The sequence below is a fragment of the Humulus lupulus genome, chromosome 1, assembly GCF_963169125.1.
Source record: "Humulus lupulus chromosome 1, drHumLupu1.1, whole genome shotgun sequence".
Classification (NCBI taxonomy): Eukaryota; Viridiplantae; Streptophyta; class Magnoliopsida; order Rosales; family Cannabaceae; genus Humulus; species Humulus lupulus.
In genome coordinates this window covers 151,743,964-151,763,762 of record NC_084793.1, presented here as the reverse complement: position 1 = coordinate 151,763,762, position 19,799 = coordinate 151,743,964, and the positions used below count along the sequence as shown (strand labels likewise).

Genomic DNA, 19,799 nt, shown 5'->3' with positions numbered 1-19,799 from the left:
AATTATGCAGCAATTTGTCCCATAGTACTCTCCAAATTCTTGAGGGACACTTCTGTACTCTAAAGAATAACTTGGGTCTGCATAGTTGAAGCCACCAAAGTTTTTAGCATATCTAAAATTGGTGGTTCCTGATCTTGTGACATTCCTGTAGGAGGTTTTTGAGGAAAAGGCCCATAAGCCTGCTCTGATATTTGTTGAAGTAGGAGATTGCTGGCATTCATTTCATTGATGAGATCTCCAATTGATGAATCTGAATATTGTGGCATGAATCAAACATGTTGTGCATCCAGCTAAGAGAAAGTTATACTATCTTCCTCTATTCGAGCTTTTTTGGGAGTTCGCTCCTCGACGTTTAGCATTTCTATGTCATGTTCGTGATGTAGGGTTCTGACATATCTCTCCCTTGCCATACCACTGTCACCAAATATATGCAGTCCCCCGCAGATAGTTAGCAAAGTACCAGCGACCGGGGCTGACTATAGTGGAGGCGAGCGTTGGCATACAGGTGCCTGCTCATTGCCTCTGTTAGCCCCTTGTTGAGAGTTTCCCCCTGCTCGTACATGTCATCTCAGATGTCCTTGATCGTTGTGGAAACAAAAAAACTTGTTGTGTCCCGCTTGGATATGTCTAATCTGATCGAGGCCGGTCGTCTGAAAGGGATTGTTGTGTGGCTGGCCTGATACACTAGTAGTAGTAGTAGTAGTAGTAGTAGTAGTGGTAGTGGTAGTGGTAGTGGTAGTGGTAGTGGTAGTGGTAGTGGTAGTGGTAGTCGTAGCAGCAGCAGTAGTAGCAGCAGTAGCAGTATTACTCAGTCAAACTTGTTTTATCATTTCAAATTAAGCTGACAGTGTGCAATTACGTGTTTAAAATATTCACGTATGCCAATATATCGCAGCATGGGAATCGATATATCGCCACACGGGGAATACGAAAAACACGTGAACTTCGCACAAACGCATCGACGAACCTTTGGGATATAAGCCCAAACGATATATCGCCTACAATGGGCGATATATCAGCTCTAGGGCTATGTTTTCAAATGTTTTTGAAACCGAGCTCAATTCAACACTTAACCACTTGACCAGCCTCTGAATGTTTTGACCGAGTCTTAAGCCTCTGTTGAACGAATATTCAAATATTTTTCAATTAATATTCATTATTTTTATTCAAGCTAAAGAAGATCTTTCCACACCTTGAACTCTATAAATATGACCTAGTACACAGCCATTTCTCTCATTCTTCAAGTTGTGTTCAGAGCCTTCAAGCTGCTAGGATTACTATAGAGTGTTAAACACTTGGGTTGGGGTATAAGCTTTATCATCTTAAGCTTTATAAACACTTGGGAAGTAAGATAATAGTGTGTTTTTCAATATCGAGGTGTAGTTCGGTTCTAGTAAATCCAAAGGTATTCCTAATCCCAAGTTCATTTTTGTATATTTCTTTAATTTCTCTTAGTTTTCTTCACTCAAATCCTATCTTATTGTTTCCATTCTTTGTTAGGTATTTAAGTTTTTTAAACTTAAGGTTTCTTTTCGATAAGTTTCATCTTGGTGGTTTAGTTCATTTCTTGATCATCTCTTTCTTTTAGTAATACTCACCTTCTTATTATTGGTTTTAGGAGTCTTCAAAATCCCGTCCTTGTTCTCATATCCCGGTATTGGTAAGGAAAATAGGATAGAATTTATATGTTTATATGATATGTTATGCTATCTTATGCTATGATTATCTTATGTTATGTTATCTTATGTTAGATTATGTGTAGTATGTTTATAGACCTTGGACATATGACTTGTATAGCTAACAAGCCCCAATAAATTATGGGCATATGACTTGCTTGGCTAGCAAGCCCCACCAATCTATTGGGCATATGACTTGTTTAGTTTACAAGCCCCAAGTAGTACAATGGTCATTGTAGTAGTATATGACATATGTTTACAGTATATGTTCATGATACAGTTTATGTGTATGTTTTTAGTAGATTTTCCTTGCTCGGCATTAGGCTCATTCCTTTTTTTTTTATGTATGCAGGAAAATAGTTATGGTGGTGAGAGGATTCATGGCAGCTTGGGGTTGTGTATTGAGGAAGAATGGATTCGGTGGACTGCGTGAACGATTCGAGGACGACGTTATTTTTAGTCTTTTTAATTATGTTTTTATGTATTTTCCGCACTTGGTTTTGTAAACAATTTTAATTAAGTAAAAGTTATGTTTTATTTTTTAAACAATGGAATCCCATACCCCGAATTTATGAATTTCAACATTTATTTTATAGTTTTAATAAAGTTATGAATGTTTCGTATGTAAGTTTTCTTAAGAATAACGTCTATGTATAGTAGTTTTAATGGCACAAAGTCTTAGAATTAGTTGGGTCATTACATACTCCTTGAGAGGCTCTCCTTCCTTTTATCCGATATCGATCAGCTGATTGGCCTCTGTTGGATGTATCCGACCAACATAAAATTGTCCGTAGAACTCTTTTACGAACATCTCCCATGAAATTATGTTGGCCGGTGGAAATTTGAAGTGCCATTTATGGGCAGCATCAGATAAAGTACCAGGAAAGATCCTGCATTGAGCATCTTCGAATACTTTCTGGATGTCCATTTTGTTGGGGTTTTATGCCCTAATTAAAACTCAAATTCTTTGTAATCTCATTTTATTATCAATAAAAGAATAGAAATCATTTTTTGACTTGGTCAATCACTTTGCTCACATGTTTTATTTTCATGATTATTTGTTTAATATAAACTTCTATTAAATCCCGAGCATATAGCTAATCTTATTTATAGTGACATAATCACAGTGGAATATAAATATGATTATATGTTCAAAATAAGTTAGTCCTAAGATTAGTCAGTGCACTGGATTTACACTGACTTACCAATCTACGATGTGATCTACTTACACATTACAGTGTTATGTTCTTTCCAGAATATTAGCAAAGTAGATAAGTTCGGATGTATTTGTTACATCGGACAGGACCGATATTGACAGTTGATAAGATAAGTAAACATACTGTTATTATCTATTCTAGTCATATCATATAGTTGACCATAGGTCAATTCAATCTCAATTCTTTGTGGTTAGTATTCTAACTAATTGTATTATTTGAGTTCTTTGACTTGTTCATTACCAGCTTACCCTACGGACTAGCCCATACTTACATCTTGGGAACTCAGTAGTATAATTGAGTGGGAGTGTTAATCATAGATATGAACATCTATAGCTTCTGATGAAGAAGTGAAACGATGGTTTCCTTTTAGTTTGGTTCAAGGTGTTAAATGATAGAGATCTCATTTCAGTAATTAAATTAGTTTACTGAAATATCATTTACAATGAACTACGTGTTTTAAGGATAAAATACAATGAGGGGTAAAACGATATTTTAGTCTTATCTCATTGTAGACCGTCTATAGAGGATTGAGTGACAATTATGGTTGTAACAATGGATAATTAATAGCATATCTATATTTGTTATAGAGCATTCAATGAATTCAAGAGTGCAATTCCAAGTCTATAGTGGAGTCACGTGGAATTAATAAGTTAGTAAATTTATTTGTTAGATTTATGATAACTTATTGGAGCTTGATTTCATAGGCCCATGGTCCCCATTGTGCCTTGGATAAAATCATCTAGATAGTCTCAATTAATTGATTTAATCATCAATTAGAATTATCAAAGTTGACCAGGTCAATTTTGGATAGTTTCACAGAGTTGTGTAATTTTGAGAAGAAAAGAGAAATTATGACAGATTTATTAATTAAGATAAATTGGTATCTAAATTAATAAATAAGTTTAAATCAAGGTTCAAATTATAAATAATTAATTTGATAAAGGATTTAAATAATTATTTAATTAATTAAATCAATAGAAAATAATACAGGTCTTGATTTTAAGTCCAATGGGCTTATAATCAAATGAGAAATTTCACGGGCCTATAGCCCATGATAATTTCGACCTAGGGCTTCAAAATGGCTATTATTTTATTTATTTTTTAATTAAATTAAATGGCCTAATTGAGTCTATAAAAGGAGTGCTTAGAGAGAAGTCAAAACAGAAGTTTGATAAGTCACAAGTCAGATTTTCTGATAGTTTTAGATTCTCTCTAAACACAAGTCTTTTTCTAAACCTCCTTGTTATTTTCTCTTCTTCTCTCTATATCTATCTCATGTGTTGAGAATTGCCCACACTAGTCTAGGTGGTTCTAAGGATACATTGGAAGATTGTGAAGAAAATAGAAGATCAGTTCAGTTTCTTGATAATACTCTGCGACAGAGAGGATACAAGAGTTAGAGAAACTGAAGGAAGGACTCTTTAATTCCGCTGCGTATACTGTAAGTATTCTATTTTTGTTTCTCTTAGAATTCAATTTTAGAAACATGTTTTAGGCTATCTCGTATTAATTTGTTTAATATTAGATTTACATGAAAATAAATAAAGATCATGTATAAGCTTTTTCCAACACATTTGTATCTCAAACTTATTCACGTGAGAGATCGGGTCTTCTCTTCCAGTAAAGTTAGGCAGTAGTGGCATTTTGAGTTTGCTTGGGATTTCCGCCACAACAATTCTGTTGATGAATGGAGTGCCCTTTCTTTGATCATACTCAATATGGGACGATGGACATACTTAATGGCCTAAGGGACATACTTAATGGCCGAAGAGAAAGGCACGATGAACACGTCCCACTTGTAGCACCCGCTCCTGCCCCTACTATACCAGACATTTTATTCCCCACCAGCTATTGTACAGCCTGATTCAAGGCATCTATTTAAGCCTAAAAAACATCTAGTATAGCAGGGGCAGGAGCGGGCGCTACAAGTGGGACGTGTTCATCGTGCCTTTCTCTTCGGCCATTAAGTATGTCCCTTAGGCCCTCATCCCTTCACCTCTACTCGCTTGCACCTAGTCGATCAAATATGTTGGGTTTTCTAGGCTGCCCCTCAGCATTATGGCTTGTTGGTTGGTTGTCCATTGGATGAGGGTTTTGCTGCTCGTTCCTCTCCTCTTGTTGTCGACCACTGTTTCTCCTATTATAACCAGGTCCCCTTCATTGTAATTATGGCCATCTCTAAACTGCAACCTATGAGTACGCGACCTGCTGTATGCACTGTCACCCTCTCTTCTCCCTAGCCCGTCTCGGTAAACAGGAGGAGGCATGCGCTGGTCGTTGGGTCCCCAGACATTGCCCTATCGTGGGGGGTCCCGGACCGCAGAGCCTGAGTCTGTCTCCTACTTCCTAAGGGATGCTGTCCCCTGCCAGGAAGGTTTTGTTCATCTGTCGCCTGACGTCTAGGGCTTCTGGGATGCTGCTTATCCCTATTCTATCTGTGCTGCTACGTATTACCTCGACCAGCACGAGAGGGTTGTTGCTGTTCGTTATTTCTAGCAAGATTCTAAGGCTGCCTTTTCTGCTGAGCAGCTAGATGTTGTTCTAGGCGCTATGGACTCCTTGGGTCTTGTGGATTTGGAGGACATTAGGGGTGATATGATCGCAGATTTTGTTGAGGATGAGGATTCGGTGGTAGATTTGGCTGAGAGGTTGGTGCAGGTGGTTGTCCTCGAGCCAACTGAATGGCTGCCTCTAAATTCGTCGTTGCATCTCTTTGTTGACGATCCATGTCCGCCTGTCTTTCGTTCAATTCTCAACATTGTCGGTCGATCTCCATTTGTTTCATTACCATAGTTTTAGCCACATTCTCTTGGTTAGCTTTTAGGGTAGCTAACTCATCTTGCAACACTCCCAGAGCTGTTCACAAGGTTATAGCATCCATCTCCTCCTCTTCCAATTCAACCTATGGCTCGTCCTGCGCTACACCTGGTGGGGGAGGTGGATTTAGCACATTTTCTAATGTTTGTCCAGCTTGGCCCGCTCTCCTAAAGTTCTTAGCCATTGTTTGCTTGGAATTCTTGAGTTCAACTCTCAATGAAAGCACCAAAATGTTGACCCTGGATTTAGTCAATGACACAGAGTCATGAAAAACGATAAGAATAATAGAGTTGACTATATGAATGTAAACAACACAAGGAATTTTATAGTGGTTCGGCCCCAGAGATTGGTAATAACCTACGTCCACTTAGTGTTTTATTGATGTAAAGCTCCAAAACCTGCGATCGGTGAACAAGAGTTCACTGAGTTTCACAAGTCTCGAAGATAGATACAACTCCAGTGTATAAACTCACTATTTCTCTCTGAATACAAAATATTGCGCATGTCATAAATGAATCCTATGAGTCCTATTTATAGGCTCATGGATGTACATATGGGCCTGTGGGCCATCCTTAACTTGCGTTACAAGCATAACATAAATAATGATATTTACGTATAAAATAGTTAAATATCTCAGGAATATCTAACTTATAACCATTTTTGAGCATTTGTCTCAGTTCCACGAGCATCTCTGGTCGTATGCTTTTGTATACCTCCTTTTCCTGTTGCTCAGCATAATCGTACACCTATTGAGCGGCTTAATTTCTTCTTGACAATCTGGTCGTCAGTCAACCAGACCTTCATAAATAATAAGCCACGTGCTGTTAATGTGCCTCTTTTAACATGCCACGTCATCATGCCAATATTTAGGGAAACATAAATAGTGTGATTTTATGACATAATGAGTTCTACAAAAAGAATATAAAAATGTCACATTTTATTTAGTCTAAAGAAAAATGTTATTTTCTTAATTTTGTTAAATTCGAAAATGAGCTTAAATTTAAGTTGAGTATTTATTTTAAAAAATGGGTTTCTAAAATAAATTATTAGATAATAAACAAGTTTGTGCTTTTATGGATTTAAGCCACGATTATTGTGAGTTGTATAAAATTTTTGAAAAGAATTTTATGCCTATTAATTGGTATGATTTTAAGAAGACAAATAATAGCGAACTAAGTCTGTAATTAATTTTGAGTTTGAAAATGTTTGCTGAATTTTGTGAAATTACCAAGAAAATAAAGAGTATGATGATTCCAACTTTAATTGAGTTTTCAGAATGGTCTCACATATGCATGTTACATGCAAGTGTATTTTTACACACAATTACATGTTATTTGATTAAATTTATGGTTCTTGTTTAAAAGTCACTGAGAATTTATTGTTAAAAACGACATTATTCTTTTTGAGATTTTATATGAGGCTTGATGTATGAATTCTATTAGAGTTAAGTTGTGGTGCAACTTGTGTGAGATAGGTGCCACATGTGCATGGCTCATGCACACGTGGGATTTGCTTGAATGTTCATGTGTTATTTTACATGATATTAAGATGAGTGTTTGATTGTTATTCTAGGCTCGTTGTGAAGTTATCCCGCTTTTAAATTGCTTGGACTTGAGGTAAGGAAGCTAGCTAGAATTTTTGATGAATTATCTTTTGTAAAGTATGAACTAATATGATTGCAAGAGTTATGGTGCTATGCAAAGTATGAGCTATGGTAAACTAAAGTGTTGTGAAAAGTATGAATTACTATGTTATGATATGAATTGTTGTATGTCTGCTTGTATGTTGTATGAAAAACAGTAGGTTGTTAGCGTGCTAAATGAAACACAATAAAGGAGTTACTAAGTATATGACGTAACTGATCGAGTGGACGCGCCGAGGTTATTCGAGGACCAGAATTACTGTTTACCTCATAGAGGAGGTTTTACTGGTTTATGCTTTTGCTGGTTACCTCATGATGTGACATGGACAATAGGGGTGCCATGATCACATGATGTAAGATTATGATTATGATTACAAATATGAGTATGAATTTGATATGAATATGAATCAATATGATATGGTTACGATATGATTTTCCATGAGATTATGATAAGTATGTAGTTTCCTTGTATTTTTTCTTGAATATTGTTGCATTTGTTTGTTCTTTCGTACTGAGTTTTTAGCTCACCCCCTTACTTCCCCCCTTTCAGGTAAGCAATAGAGTTTCTCCTTGGCACGCACAATAATGTGGGAAATTCCGATGTCTAGGCATGTATGATGCGGGGTGTCCTATGCGCGATTAACGATCAAGATAAGTACCAAGAATAATTATGAACTTATGTTATGGTTTATGTTTTTAATTACGTCAGTGGGACTTATTATTTTATTTTTGTTGACCCTCAATTTGGCCAACGACACGGAGTCAAATAAACGATAAAGAACCAAAGGAAAACAAGAAGAGAATCAAATGGAAAGCAAATGACAGAAACAATTTATAGAGGTTCGACCCCAACTAGATGGTAATGACCTACGTCCACTTAATGTTCTTATTGATATTAAATCCTAATATTGTGATCAATGAACTAGGGTTCGCGAGTTTCACAAGCCTTGAGATGATTACAATTTCGGTTGATAATCACACTGTGCTCTTTTCTCTAAATACAAAGAACAAAAGTTCAAAAGTCCCTCCCTTGAGCTCTTTCATTCTTATTTATAGGCTCAGGGGGGTTACATGGGCCAACGGGCCTTAATTACAATTAAGATTTGTGTATCAAGGTAATAAAAGGAAATATAATAAATATACTTATTACAAGATTGCGTATCCCAAAGGAAATAAATGAAAGTATGCGACCAGATTGGTCGCACCTAATCACGAGATTTGACGAATCAATAATTGTCTGGTCGATGGTCGAACATGGTCCATCCACTCGAAACTGCCACATGTAAGAAAATCTTGCAGGAACTGTTTTTGGGTAAACTTTCAAAGACTGTATAAAGACACAACATTTTTATTTCAAACTATTGGGCCCAAATTGCATGTTTTATCAAGACCCTACTAAACATTTTCTCTAAAATTGTATTTTTCTAATAAATATGAGTTGAGTGACGTTTTTATAATGTAATAGATTAGGGTATTTTTACACTTTGTCCAAAAGCTTATTTCCCTTATCTCAAGTACTAAGGGATTCTCACAATATGGAAATAACTCTCTGGAATAAACAAGCATTTAGGTAATTTTCTAGCAAAGTGCTCTAGTGGGTAGAAAAAAGTGTCTTACAAGTGAGCAATAGGCTCCTATTTATAGAGTTTTGAGATACCCATTGAATTTCAAATTCTACCAACCCCCATGGCTACTATCAATGCTTAATTGGATGTTTGTGGAATTAAAAAGAAGTTTTGAGAGTTACATGATTTGTTAGAACCGTTCAAAATGGAAAATGGAAAATGGGTTAGGTTGTTAGCCTCTCTGGCCGCAGCCGTGAGTCTCTGTTCTCCAGGTCGCAGCCAGGAACACTTGTGGTTGCGCCCACAGTGCAATTTCAACACATTATTTTTAGGTATTTTTTCAAATGGCTCTACACTCTTCCCACATGACTTTGCAACCTCCAAACACATTATATGGTTTAAAATCATGTGTCCAACAGCCATATCTCTTATGGCTTTGACAAATTCAAACAAAAATGTGTAACATCAAATTTACATATTATTGGGTAATATTTAAGGATTACAAACTTGTAGCTGAATTTGTAACTCCAAATATGTTACATATTTGAATATTCATATATATCTAAATATTGTAACTCTCTTTTATATGCTTTCATTGTCACATTATTCAATCTACAAATCATATTATAAAATAATATAACACATATTGTTGACTGTGTTTTTAGCCAACGACATGAGAACGTCAATAACGACAAGCCTTCAAGAGAATGTAAACGACACAGACAGTTTTATTAAGAAAAGTAAATAACACACAAGATTTTTATAGTGGTTCAGCCCCGATCAGTCGGTAATAGCCTAATCCACTTAGAGTTGTGATTATAAATCTGTACTCAAGATCAGATGGACTGAGCCAACTGAGTTTCTTCAGTACAGATTGCAAAAATACAAGAATTCTTTCAAATACCAGCACTTTCTCTCTCTAGAATACTCAGATCCAAATTTTCTCTCTCTAGAAAGAAGAAGCAGAAGCCCCTCTCTCATCCCATAAGCCCTCTATTTATAGGCTGAGGGTCATACATCTGATATCCCCTAAAACCGGGATATTTTATTATATTTATTACATTTAAATTACAAAAAACATTCAAAATGTAACAAAACCCCCCATTTGTGGGAAGAATGAGAGATTCCTGCGTATCTTGTTGAAGCCGTTTCTGGGAATCTTGACTTAGTCCTCCTCTAGCTAGTTGATCCACCTTCTACTGACCACTCATGCAAGTGCTGGTCGGACATGTGCATGGTCGTAGGACATGTTTTTGTTGGTCGGGCAAGTGCATGGTGGTAGGACATGCACTCTTCACCTCTAACACGCCATATCTCTCCTCTAACATGGCACTCTCCTCTAGCATGCCCTATCTCTCCTCTAACATGACACTCTTTTATTTGGGCAACCATGCACTTGTTGGACATATGTATAAAGACCAAATTCTTGGGCTCTCCTCGGACCACACTCTTGGGGTCTCCTCGGACCACACCCTTGGGATCTCCTAGGATGCACTCTCCTTAGCTTTCCTCGGACCACACCCTTGGGATCTCCTAGGATGCACTCTCCTTAGCTCTCCTAGGACCACCTCCTTGGGGTCTCCTCGAACCACACCCTTGGGATCTCCTAGGATGCACTCTCCTTAGCTCTCCTAGGACCACCCCCTTGGGGTCTCCTCGGACCACACTCTTGGGATCTCCTAGGATGCACTTGGCTTGGTTATGACATCTTTCAAGCAGTCCAAACTCTTCACCAGTCTACCGGGTCACTTTATCACAACTCTGAGGAGTCAATGTATTTATTGACTATTTAATGTGTCTTTTACAGACCATGTACTGCCATTTGTCACATCTATTGCCACGTCGTCAATCTCCATTTTTGGGGATAACACATATCATTATTCTTAGAATAAATATTACAGTGCGTCTTATTAATGATATTTTTTATATATGATATTAATTTTTCATACATTTAATTAAGAAAACTAACAATTTGTCAATCTACTACAAAAAATGCGTGAGAAGTCGATTAAAAACCGACCTATAAACGTTCATAAGTCGGTTTGGAACCGACCTCCCATGCAATGGCTTACCATGTAAACACATGGTAGGTCGGTTGGCGCCGAACTATGGTTGGACAACCGACCTATGGTGTGCAACATGGTAGGTCGATTGTTTAAGCGACCTATGGTGTACAACATGCTAGGTCAGTTGTTCAAGAGACCTATGGTGTACAAAATGGTAGGTCATTTGTCCAACCCACCTATGGTGTACAGCATGGTAAATCGATTGTCCAATTAACATATATATATATATTTTCATATTAACTTATAAAATCCTCAAACTATTGAAATCGAGCACCAAATAAAATAGAATCAGTATCAAAATTACTATAGTCACGAATATAAAAATACACTTAATATCACCAATATATCTAAATAAATTTACAATCTTTAAGTCATTGAAAAAACAAACTTAAATATGTACAATTTTACAATATACAATATATATACACAAATATAGAATACTCAAATCTATGCAAGTTTACATATATAATACATAATACAAATACTCAACTCCAACCATAAGAAGCAGAGCAACAGGCTTCATGATCACCACAGGCACCAAATTGCCTAGATTCAACATTTTCCAAAATGGCTCCAAGTGAAGAATAGGCTTGGGCCATTAATTCACAACCGCGTAGAGCTGAAACAAATTGTTGAAGTTGTTTCTTGGCCGCATAACATTGTTAGCATTTTTCCCAAATTAACCCACAATAAGAGAGGCATTTAGTGGTGCAACCAGTAGTAAAGTACCTAATGAGAATCCAAATAACCATAACATGAGATGAAATGAAATGAAATGAAATATAAATGTACTGATATGCACTAGTGTATTTCCACTAGTTATTTTCCCTTATTGAATGAATATTTACGAAAAAATAGATATTTAAAAGTTTTCAAAATGAAAACTTAAGAGTTCAATATCATCCAATCTCATTTTAAATTCATATACCTCCCACCTAGCCTAGCATTGCATAAGTTGAGTTTTTTTGTAAAAGTTGTTCAAGACTCTACAAAAAAGATTAAAAGATGATTTCAAACATTTTATCAAGAACTATTTTATATATTATCAATTATAGAAACAATTTCAAATAGATTTTAAACAGAGTCGCTAGTCTATATGCAAAAAAAAAATTACTTTGACTAGATTTTGAAGAAAGATAATAAGTACCTTAAGAAGGGTTACAATATGTCAATACCCAGCTTAGCAAATATACAAATTGTTAGTTCACCTTGATCACATTCATAGATTGTGATTGCATATATGGACTAAAATTACAATAGAATGAAATATCCCCAACTTAATCATCAAAAGGATTTCATAAAAGAAAAATATATGAATTATTATAAGCATTTATGATACTTGATATACCCTAAAAAGGAACACAACAAGTCCCATAATCACCAACATAATAAGCATTTAGATATTCCACTTCAATAGGAATACATGTCTATCTAGAGATATTCCATAATTTATATGTAAATAGGTTGTCAACAAATTATAGACATTCTTATTATAAAAAAAACATCACGAAGCATCTTATCATTTGATACATTTCAAAGCTCAAACAATGGTACTTCCTTGGCCTTAATAAATACTCAACATTAAGATACAACTAAGGCATTATCATAGTTCAGAATAATACTCCCAATTCTTAAAAAAAATCAAACAAAAGATTACTCCAACACTAGATTAGCAATTTAATATGACTTGGTCAAGAAAATTCAGCCACGTATCAAAAGTGAGGCATACTTGGTTGGTTGATTTTCTTTATAGTCCACACAAAAGTTTATTTAAATACTTGGTGATGAGGACACCAAGACTAAAAATCCAAGTCAAGTTCCAGTTGATCCAAGTCAAGAGGGGAGGAATGATGAGGACACCAGTTTAGGAGCTTGATCAATATTTAGCTTCCTGTAATGAGTCTTTTTATTTTTAATCACGTTTTTTATTTAGTCTTTGTTTTGTGATAAGTCAAACATTTGACTTGTGTGAGTCCAATAGTCCTTTTGTCTTTAATTTTCGGTTTTTATTAGGAAGACAAAAGGTTGTCTTTAAATTTCAGTTTTCATTAGGAAGACAAAGGGTTGTCTTTATTTTTCGGTTTCATTAGGAAGACAAAAGACTTGTCTTTAATATTTCGGTTTTTAGGAAGGCAAAGGGGCTTGTATTGATGTAATTTTCGGCTATATAAGGCCTTGAAAACATTTGGAAAAAAAGATCAGATTATGTTGAATTAAATTGTGAGTTTATTTCTTCTTGAGTTCTTGAAGAAACTTTTGAACTTATCAAGGAGATTCCTTGTGGCGTTCATCCTGACTTATCAAACGGATTCCATCCCCGTTTGTGGCGTCTTCCTCATACCAAGGTTCGTGCTTGGCTAAGCATTGGGTCGCGGTTCCATTCCAATCTCGTATGTTCTTGGTGGCTGTTCCATATTTGGTGTCGGGTTTCATCACAATGTTGGTGTGGTTCGTATCAGTTGGTATCAGAGATTAGGATCATCCGGTTTGGCCTATCCTTTTTCATTTTTTTTCTATTCAGTTCGTGTTATTATATTAGGATTTCTTGAAAAAAAAAAAAAAATCTATCTATTCGTGTTCTTGATTTTCTTAGTCTTTGTTCCTGTTTTCCTTCTAAAAATCTGAAACCATTATAGTTAATCTCTTTATTCCAGATTGTTTCTTTGTTCAAATCGTGTTCTTATTTCCTAGTTCCCATTATTTCTTTGTGAAATCCCTTGAAATCTGAAACTAGTCTACACAAAGTTTCAATTCCTTTGTAATCCCCTATTTTGTTTTCTTTTCATTTCTAAAATCATGAATTAGGGTTCTTAACGTGAATTAGGGCTTTGAGTTTTATCTTGTTCTACTTGTGGAATCTGACTTTGCATTAGTTTTCTCTAGTTCTTATTGTGAAATCCGAATTTTCATTGAGTTTCTCTTGCTTTGCTTTTGAAATCCGAATTTTACCTTGGGTTTCTCTTGTTCTTATTGTAAAATCTGAAATTGGGTTTGAGATTTCTCTTGTTCTTATTGTGAAATCTGAATTAGGATTGAGTTTTCTCTTGTTCTTATAGTGAAATCTGAATTGAGATTGGGTTTTATCTTGTTCTTATGGTGAAATCTGAGTTGGGATTGAGTTTCACTTATTCTTATTGTTAAATCCGAAAGTGGGTTGGGTTGTCTCTTTTCTTTTTGTGAAATCCGAATCTGCATTATTTCTCTTTTCTTTTTGAGTCTCCATTGTTTCTCTTGTGAAAAACCGATTCATTTTGTTTTTGAATTGTTCCTTGTATCTGCATTTGAGAAAAAAAAAATATAAAGACAGAAAGAAAGAAGAAGAAAAATTCAAAGGGGATCCGAACCTAAAAAAAAAAAAAAAAAAAGAGTCTGGAAACCTCTCTTAAAAAATTTTGTTCTATTCTTGTTCCCCATGCTCTAGAGGCCTTTTAACCAAAACCCCACACAAGTGTTCCAAAAATCACCAATTTTCGCCACTTTTTCATCGGTTTTCGTTTGAATTGTTTGGTAGAATTGGCTGCTTGAACCTCCATATCACCGTTTCATTAGTTTTCAAAGAGCTTAAAGAAGGAAATAGAGTGGAAAAAGGCAGAGGTGTGAGCTTATTTGAGGGTAAAAGCCATCATTGAGTGCAAACACGAGTGTACTTGAGTGACCATTTTCTTTGAGTGAAACACGTGAGGGAGTGCAGTGAGGTCCTTTCTATAATTGTCTAACCTTATTATTTTGCAGATTCTCCATCATGTCACAAAATACAGAAAGAAATGCAGGCAATGACGCTCCACCACCTACAGTTCCAAATCTACAAATTGAAGCTTTAATGGGGGAGATGAGGAGGATGTTGAGGGAGGAGTGTGAGCAAATACATGAGCGGTTGGATAGGGTAGAAGAAGGAACACAACGGAGGCCACGGAGGAATAGGGTGTACCAAAGGGAGGATGAGAATGAAGGGGATTTGGAAGGGTTAGTTTCTGATGAAGAGTTTGATAGGATGTCGGCGGGTAACCATAGGAGGTATGGTCGGGATAGAGAAGCTAGGAACCAGGTAGATGATTATTTAGGAAATATAAAGATGAGAATTCCAGCATTTCAAGGGAAGAGCGATCCTGAGGCATACCTTGAGTGGGAAAAGAAGATGGAGTTAGTTTTTGATTGTCACAACTACTCCGACATGAAGAAGGTAAAACTAGCTGCCATTGAGTTTACTGATTATGCTATTGTTTGGTGGGATCAGTTGTGCATCAACAGGAGGCGGAGTGGAGATCGACCTATTGACACATGGGAGGCAATGAAGAGGGTGATGAGGCAACGGTTTGTACCACCTCATTATTATCGAGATCTATACCTTAAGTTGCAGGGCCTTCGTCAAGGTTCCAAGAGTGTTGATGAGTATTACAACGAGATGGAGATGGCTATGATTAGAGCCAATGTTGAAGAGGATCGGGAGGCAACCATGGCAAGGTTTTTGAATGGGTTGAACCGAGAGATTGCTAATCCAATTGAGCTACACCATTATGTGGAATTGGAAGATTTGGTGCATATGGCAATCAAAGTTGAGAGGCAGCTCAAGAGGGGTAGTACAAGTTCAAAGCCAAGACCGAGCCCACACCATTCAAGTGCAATACCTTGGCAGTCGAACTATCCAAAAAAGGAAGAAGACCAACCTACTTCATCCTTTACACCAAAACCAGCCACGACCCCTCAAGGTAAAACAGCCCCTACTTCGTCCCATTCTAGTGAGATAAAATGCTTCAAATGTCAGGGGCGAGGACACATAGCTAGCCAATGTCCAAACAAGCGAGTTATGGTAATTCGGGATAATGGGGAGATAGATTCCGAAGAGGAAGATGATCTTGATGACATGCCACCATTGGAAGATGTTTCTATTGATGATGAGGAGTTTGGGGCAGAATCTGGTGAGATGCTTGCACTAGTCACACGACGAGCCTTAAACTTGCAAGCAAAAGAAGAGGAAGAAGAGGTGCAGCGAGAAAACATCTTTCACACTCGTTGTCATGTGAAAGGCAAGGTATGTAGTGTGATTATTGATGGAGGTAGTTGTACTAACGTTGCTAGTTCTTCCATGGTTGAGAAGCTAGGGCTCTCAACGCTTAGACATCCTTGTCCATACAAGTTGCAGTGGTTGAATGATAGTGGTGAAGTGAGGGTTACAAAACAGGTGCTGGTATCATTTCGAATTGGCAAGTATGAGGATGAGGTATTGTGCGATGTGGTTCCCATGCAAGCTGGACACCTCCTTCTAGGAAGGCCTTGGCTATTTGATCGGCGAGTCCAGCATGATGGCTTCACCAACAAGTACTCATTCACGTTCTGTCAACGAACAATCACTCTAGCTCCATTGACGCCAAAGCAAGTATATGAAGACCAAGTGCGGTTGCAAAAATTGATTGATAAAAAAAAATTGAGTGAGCAAAAGAAGGAGAGTGAAAAGATGAATGAGAGTGAGAAAAAAAAGAGACAAAGAGAGAAAAGGGTCGAATCAAGTGAGAGAGAAAAGAAAGAGAAGAGTTCGATCAATGAGGGAAAATTAGAGAGAAAACAAAATAATTTTTATGCAAAAAAAAGTGAGGTTAAGGCTCTTTTAAACACTAACCAACTTGATGCTAACAAGCAGGTTTTTGATCCCGGTGATTGGGTATGGTTACACATGAGGAAAGAGCGATTCCCAGCACAAAGACGTTCCAAATTGCTACCTCGAGGAGATGGGCCGTTTCAAGTGCTAGAAAGGATCAATGACAATGCCTACAGACTCGATTTACCAGGTGAGTATACTGTTAGTGCTACTTTTAATGTTTCTGATTTGAGTCCTTTTGATGCAGGTGACGATTTGAGGTCAAATCTTTCTCAAGAGGGGGGGAATGATGAGGACACCAAGACTAAAAATCCAAGTCAAGTTCCAGTTGATCCAAGTCAAGAGGGGAGGAATGATGAGGACACCAGTTTAGGAGCTTGATCAATATTTAGCTTCCTGTAATGAGTCTTTTTATTTTTAATCACGTTTTTTATTTAGTCTTTGTTTTGTGATAAGTCAAACATTTGACTTGTGTGAGTCCAATAGTCCTTTTGTCTTTAATTTTCGGTTTTTATTAGGAAGACAAAAGGTTGTCTTTAAATTTCAGTTTTCATTAGGAAGACAAAGGGTTGTCTTTATTTTTCGGTTTCATTAGGAAGACAAAAGGCTTGTCTTTAATATTTCGGTTTTTAGGAAGACAAAGGGGCTTGTATTGATGTAATTTTCGGCTATATAAGGCCTTGAAAACATTTGGAAAAAAAGATCAGATTATGTTGAATTAAATTGTGAGTTTATTTCTTCTTGAGTTCTTGAAGAAACTTTTGAACTTATCAAGGAGATTCCTTGTGGCGTTCATCCTGACTTATCAAACGGATTCCATCCCCGTTTGTGGCGTCTTCCTCATACCAAGTTTCGTGCTTGGCTAAGCATTGGGTCGCGGTTCCATTCCAATCTCGTATGTTCTTGGTGGCTGTTCCATATTTGGTATGGCTGTTCCATATTTGGTGTCGGGTTTCATCACAATGTTGGTGTGGTTCGTATCACTTGGGCTTGGGTGATCATTTAAAGTACATGATAAAGAAGAGGAGCATATGACAAGTTCTTAATATCCTCACCAGGGAAGAAAATTGGAATGCTGTAAGCTTCCGAGAGATTGCTGATGTATGGCCACCAAAAGGATCCGACCTTTGCTCTTTCTTGCAGAAGCTTCAAACCCAATTTTATTGCACATAGTTCCTCTGCCAAATGCTTCCTCAGTGTCCATTTTAGTCATATTCAAAATCCAGTATAGCCTAATGTACAAAACTTGAAGTTACCAACCTATTCTTGGTAAAGAAAATCCAAATTTTTTTTACTATACAAGTGTTGTCAGACTCAAAATCTTCAAAGTTTGACACATGTGAAAAGATCAACCTAAGCTAAGAAATTGAGACATTTAAAAAAAAAACATTAAACTTTCCTAGTGCCACAATGCCTCGCTAGTAGAATAAATATATCAAACAGGTGAATATATAAGAAATATTAGGATTAGCAGATAGTTTAATGTCTTGTAACGCTAGAGACAAGCATTGTCATCAATCATATTTTTAACAACGTTAAAAGATTTAATTTTTAACATCATGGTAACATTTTTACTCAAAGTTCAAATAAAAAAAATGGACATACGAAATACCCAATTTTACTAAAAGAGGGCAGAAGCTATCAAAGTGATTGAAGTAATAATCAAAGCTATAGATAAAGAACAAGGAAACTCACCAAGTGCTTTGCGAGACAAATCGATCATAACAGAGTTAATTTCGTCAGATTCAAGAGACTCAAACCTCAAAGGAATATGTTCAGGAAAAACAATGAGTTCAGACCTTTTTGGGATTTCCTCAGACGCAAGAATCCCAAGACCATGGCTGATGTCTTTGGCTTTCTTCAATGCCTGGTGTACGAACCCTCCTTGCCTTCGAACCCACTTGACCAAGTCATGCAGTTGTGGCAGCAGGCGCCCACGATAAGAAGCTGAGGAAGAAGCGGCGGTGCACGTTAGAGGGCGAAGAGGAGGCGATTAGGGATTCAGAATCCAAATGGTGAGAATGGGAAAATAGGGAGAATATATTTTATTTGGTTCTTTTAGTGTAACATAATAGTATTTTTAATAATGTATTTTTATAATGATTACTAGGTCACATGAGAAGTAATTTCTCATACAACTAACTTATTATGTCATCTAAAATTAGATATTCTAAATTATTTTATTTTAAATTATAAATATTATTAAATTAAAATATTTTTTTGTTTACAAAAATTAAATTAATTTTTTTAATTTAAAATATTTATTAATTTATTTATATTTAAAAAATTATAATATATGTAATATTAATAATTATATATAATTTTTATACTTATTGTAGTGGACAAAATTCGTATACTTGAAAAATAATAGTCCAACAAGCAGTCAGTCAGCCCAATAAGCTATCTAACTAGCCAAGAAGGCCCAAAGCCCATGTAAAATAGGCTCGCATATGCAAAGTACCATCCAATTACCCAAAACCATACCCGGACCCGAATTCGGATACACTCAGTCAGCCAGGGACCTTGAAACAGTCAAGGCTCCCATCACGTTCGCCAAGAATCTCGGAATAAAACCACTTGGAGCGAGTCAAACGAAGGAGAAAGACGGAGGAGGACGGAACGAGAAGGAGGACAATAAATAAGACCATCAGAGGTTGAGAAAAGGCATAAAATAATCACTGAACTTTCTTTACTCTCTAATTGAAACGAAGGCTACTCTATTTCTGAGCAATCCAGTCAAGCAAGACTAATTAGTCAGTCTGATTGGACCTGACCTAGTCGCTTAACTCCTCCGTCATCGCCACCGTCACTCTGACCATTTTACGACTCCTTCATCCATCATCATTTCGACTATTTATATCTTAATTTTATTACTTTCTATTAGCTCTCGTTACAACCCGACTGACTTGAGCGTCGGAGTCCCTTTGGCTGACACCCCACCGGTGCTCCCAATTGAACTCTCGTCTCTCTTCTTTTTGTTATTGACAGGTTGCTGGTGCCCATCTAATCAATTGTAGGAAATCACTTCTACACTTATTAAATACCTAATAATTATATATATGTATTGTTTAAATAAATTAATATATTTTAAAATTTTAATAATATAAATAAATTAGAGTATATTTAATAATGTATTTTTATAATGACATGGTTGGTCGGTTTTACACAACCGACATACCATGTAACATGAGAAGTCATTTCCCACACAACCAACCTACTATGT

The 19,799-nt window shown here is 36.5% G+C and overlaps 1 long non-coding RNA gene across 2 annotated transcripts; it reads right to left on the bottom strand.

Moving 5' to 3' along the window:
* Nucleotides 1–11,348: 11,348 nt before the first annotated feature.
* Nucleotides 11,349–18,625, bottom strand: LOC133799139 (uncharacterized). Of its 2 annotated transcripts, none has more exons than XR_009876347.1 (3): nucleotides 18,272–18,625; nucleotides 17,632–17,836; nucleotides 11,349–11,712 (listed from the first exon to the last, which is right to left on the bottom strand). It is a non-coding gene; the product is annotated as an uncharacterized LOC133799139 (long non-coding RNA). The 2 variants fall into 2 exon arrangements; XR_009876341.1 differs by having other exon boundaries at nucleotides 17,632–17,808; nucleotides 18,272–18,624.
* Between the last annotated feature and the right edge of the window lie 1,174 nt (nucleotides 18,626–19,799).